The sequence below is a fragment of the Penaeus monodon genome, chromosome 3, assembly GCF_015228065.2.
Source record: "Penaeus monodon isolate SGIC_2016 chromosome 3, NSTDA_Pmon_1, whole genome shotgun sequence".
Classification (NCBI taxonomy): Eukaryota; Metazoa; Arthropoda; class Malacostraca; order Decapoda; family Penaeidae; genus Penaeus; species Penaeus monodon.
The window spans coordinates 51,142,617-51,147,880 of NC_051388.1; positions in this window are offsets into that span (position 1 = coordinate 51,142,617).

A 5,264-nucleotide genomic window follows, 5' to 3' on the forward strand; every position below is an offset into this window, starting at 1 on the left:
AAGTTAACATCACAAGCCCCCGTCAAAAACGGTAGGAGACATGATCCGAGTTAAAATAAAAAGTTAAAAGGATAGATTAACCGCCCGTTTGACCAGCGCCCTGCCATGTGACCAACAGACGATAAAGTTGCGGGTGTGGTGGGCGGGGGACGTGCTCCTCGGCGGGGCGTGAAGGTAGTCCACCTAGTGCGTGACCCCGCGGCTCCTTCACGTCCCTCGCTCGCTTAGCATGGTCCAGGCTGACTACAAGGTGTGGTGTCCACGGATCCTGCAGGTGGGGCTGATAAATAGAAGCTACTGTAAGACATTGATAAGATGACAAAAGCATAGGTCTAACTTAAGAAAATGAGGGAACACTCCAAAGAGATTGATGTTCACTAAAAAACAACTATGTTAGTGAAAGGGGATCACCAAGAAACTGCAATAAGACTAAATGACGATATCCTGTAGGATTTAGGATTATGCAGGTGAAATTTACATTGAGGATGTAAAAGATACTCATCAACACTCGCATTAAATCTGTTGGCAGGACCTGGAGATGGTGAGCACCATGAGGAGTCTGTTCCCCGAGAGTTTCACTTCGGTGAAATACGAGATCTTTGTCGCGATCCCTGGGTAAGCGCGGGCTACGCCGTGGATCTCCGATTCGCTGTCTAATAAGCATTTACTCATTCTCTCTATCTCTGAATGTCTGTGTGTGTGTGTGTGTGTGTCTATATATATATATATATATATATATATATATATATATATATATTATATATATATATATGTGTGTGTGTGTGTGTGTGTGTGTGTGTGTGTGTGTATGTGTGTGTGTGTGTGTGTGTGTACATGTATGTATACACACATTTTTTTTTTTTTTTCTGAGCAAATCTTCCAGCATTCTCCTTATCGCGAAATGTTCCCTGTTAACCCACCATTCCACCTCCACCCGCAGGAACGGCCACGAAACTGTGGAATTTCATTAACAACGAAAGCAACACCTCCCTACCAGTGTCCTGGAGGACGTTCTTGCATCGCCACACGAACACAAACAGCCTTGAGCCCTACGGCACGGAACGCGACACACGACGACAAATCGGCGCCTGGCGGGAGAAGATCAACGGGCGGATGCTTAGCGAGATCGAGCACCACTGCGGCAGCGTCATCGACATGCTGGGTCACACTCGATTTCACTCTCTGGCAAATGCTAGAAATGGTTCCATTCCGCTGGATGAAATGTCTGGCACGTAGGGTCCAATGCTCGAATATTTCATTATTATAAAAAGCAGTATGAGGATGTTAATGAAATGGTTATCGTTAACAAGGGCTGCATGAGTATATAGACCTTGATCGTTAACAAAACCACGCCTCTCCCGGATATAGCTCTTCTTACACAGTCGCCTTGTGCTAAACAGACAAATGCTCATAAATGTTGGAATCACATTTGCGACCATACATTATATAAACTCAACTTTGTACGTTTTTATTGCAGTAAATGCATATATCTAATAAATATAAACCCAGCGATTATTATCTACATTATTGTTGTTGTTTGTTGTTGTCATTGTTATTATTATTATCACCATCATCATTAAAATTATTTTGTAAAGAGCTGTGGGTGCCACAATACTGGTTGGACAGTGATAGCAGTATGTGCAGTTTTTACTCTTAATGTATGAAGAGCACAACACAAATAAATGAACACACGATACGGTGACTGGGAAACGGTGCTGGCGCGGCAGCAGGGGGAAACACTATGCCCTAGTGAAAATGTCATTTTACGTGTACAGATTTGTTTGAGTATGATCTAACAATGAAATGTCTGTTTGGACCAACAGAAAGGAAATTACAAGTAGTAAAGTGTAATTTCAAGTTTTTGCCTCGATCTCAACATTCCTTGAGAAGGAAATATGTAGTGCTTCATTAAGAATTCATCAGCACCGAAACCCTTGTGTTGACGTCACTATAGCTGTTGAAGCTACTGAAGAATAAGCAGTGAACTTTTATAACAGTGAAACGCTAATTTCCATAGGCTTGTTTATGCTTTTCTTTGGTCTTTATGCAGAAGTCTTCCGTTGGTGCTGGGAAGTGTGTTGTAAACAGAAAAAACCATGACAGAAACTTGAAACTTTACACAGCACAGTGCGACGGAGCAAGTCATGGTTGAGGTTGACAGCAAACAGCCTAAGCAACAGAATGTTTGCTAATTTGCACAAAGAACGTATCGACAATATTAATTTAGAGAGATAATTTAGATAATTTAGATTCATAACTTTTTTTATAATACTTGAAAATATGCCTTTTGAAAGCAGCTGCTCCGCCGCCTCAAAATGCTTCTGGCGCCCCTGGTTCCTGCCCACCAGGTTGAGACAACCCTGGGTGGAGAAGGCCTGTGGGACGACCTAGGAAGTCGTGGCTTGGGCAGATTGACCAAACCTGTCGTTCAGAGCTAGAGATGGGCTGAGCCCCTGTCTGGCGGAAACTAAAAGTCGATGCGGCTATGTGCCCTCGTCGACGTTAGCTCCCAGCTATGGACAGCCGTCAGACAAATCTTGGGAAAAAGTAAATTTCATTTCTGGAGCTACCTGGTTTTTATGCATTCAGTGATGAAAAATCAGCTGAGGCAGCTGTAGACAGTTGAAAAAAGCCAGGCCACATACACATGTTTCGGGTAAACTATCCTTCGTGAATCCCACTAAACTGAACTGAGTCACTTACAGCACTCTTTTAGGCTCTAACTCTAAAACCCTCCATTTTCTCCCATCCTCAAACTCAGGATCACAGGCCTATCACATGCAAGCTTCATTGGCCAAATACCTGAAATTATGGTTGAAACTGCAGACAAAACGCGTAAACCTGCCTCTCGGGCTACAGAATGTTTGTAGTGATGAGGCCTAACACACTAATAACCGTTATATTCATAGAAGTCAATGACATTAATCGAAGCTCATGTTATAACAGACTGTTGGTTCCAAGAAGCTGTAACAAATTGACAGAGTTCACAGATGAATTTACTGATTTAGTCAGTATCATTTTTATCATTACCGGTACTGTATTTTTGTTATTACTGTTAGTTATCATTATCATCATCATCGACATCATCATCATTATTATTATTATCATTATCTTATTTATATTTTTGATATTCCTTTTTTTTTCTCCTGTGTCATATAATCCCGCTGAAATTGCAAGGTTGGCCTTCCATTGCTGTCCGTTTTGCACGTCTTCGTCAGTACCTTGGAAGTGGCGCATATCTTCTCTGATATTTTCTTTTTCTTGGTCTTCCTCTTGGCATTTTTCCCTATACATTTTCACACATTGCTCTCTTCACTGGATTCCGATCTTCCATTCTCGTCCAATGATCATTCCATCTCATTCTGATCTCTCGCACTTGTTCTTTGGTGGTCCTCACTACAGTTCTAGCCCCTTATATGTTGCTTTTACCGCTCTGATTAGCTTTTCTGGAACGTTCCTCTTTGGGGATGCTTTCGTATGCTTTCTCCAAGTCTACAAAGGTGAAGTATATGTCTTTGTCTACTTCAGGATGTTTTTCCTGCAACTGCTTGATGATGAACACAGCTTCCATTGTTCATTTTCCTTGAAAAAAAGCATGTCATCGAAGATAATAAGCATGTGTAGTCTATTCCCTATGACCTCTAAGATCTTCATTCCATGTTCCAGCAGTTTAATACCTCTGTAATTTCCACACTCCAACGGGTCTCTCTCTTATAGATGGTTGCTATTTCACTTTGTTCCCATTCTTTTGGCATTTCCTCTGTACTCCAGATCTTCTGTAGTAAAGTTTACATCATTCTGTTCCTTGCTCACCAAAGTGAATCAGAAGGTCCACTGGTAGCCCAAGCACTCCGGGTGCTTTTCCACTTTCATTTGTTAAGGGCGTCTCTGGCCTCCTCTAATGATATTTCTTGTACCGGGCCTTCCGCTGGTGGCAGCCTTTCAAGCGGGTCTCTTTCGATTTCTAGAATTCTGTGAACAGGGGATGAGGAGGGTGAGGGTAGAAAACTTTGGCCCAGTATTCTTCAAAAAACTTATACGTTATTATGAATGAGGTGGAAGAAGGGGGGGGGGGTAGTTACTATCTTTGAGTTGTCGAATTTTTTGCCAAAATTGTGAACTCGTAATCAAGAATATAGATGACGTGTCTTCTTAGAGTAGATAAGTCCCATCGAACATGGTTTAATCTGTTTAAATTATGAGTAAAACGACTTCGAAAACAGGTCAGGAGACGTTTTGTCCTTTCAGATGGCTGAAATGATATGCGAGTTTTATTCTGAGACCTGGGGATGGTGCTCAGCAAATTCCATTCTTCTCCAAGTCTTTTGCTTTCAAAAATAGAAGAGTAGTGCTGTAGCGAGGTGCAGGAGTTTATATATGACTCATAGGAAATAGGAAAGTGTAGCACGACAGTTTTTGACGGCGGAAATAAGGCTTAATGACATCCTATACAGCTTGCAGTAAAACTTTCCTGTGTTACTACTATCGTTTAAATTTCGTGTCTCGAAGTGTGAAACGTCAACTATAAAATTAAATGATAAATAAATGATAAAGAAAAATAGCTAACTGAATATGTACGATATCAACAAATCTATGTCAGATTGCATTACATTTGAAATGGTTCTAACTATTCAGTGTGTCTATGGGTGCGTCCGATGTTACAACGGATTTCATTCCAAATAAAGGAAAAGAAGGAAAAAAAAAAATAGCACACTGTTGTGTATTATGTCATTGCTTTTAGAAGTAACTTTGAATGTGTTTGCCTACTAGTGAATTAATTGCCAGCCCAGTATTGAAATATTTACCCCCTGGCCCATGTATCTTTAAAAAAAATATTGATATGATTAAAGTAAAAACTACAATTCTAACATCTTTAAATTTACTTAAAGTCGCCTGGTTTTGATTTATGCATCTCTGTTACCTGACACCATTTACTCATAATTTCCTAGGTGCGTAGAGAATGCCAATCTCTCCTTGGAACCCTCGTCTGGTGGCAACTGGTGATATCCACTCCATAAATCTAGTGCGGAAAACCACTTACTTTGACAAACTTGATACAAGATATCTTCAGTTAGAGGCAAGAGATAAGACTCCGGTCTCGTTTTAGCATTCAGAGCCCGGCAATCCACACATACCCTTGAGCGTGAATTATCCTTCATTTTTACTAAGACAATTAGAGCATTCCATTCTGATGAACTGACCCTTATATGGCCTTGGTCCATCAAGGCTTGACCAGATCCAGCGTTACCAAGAAAACCGTTTTT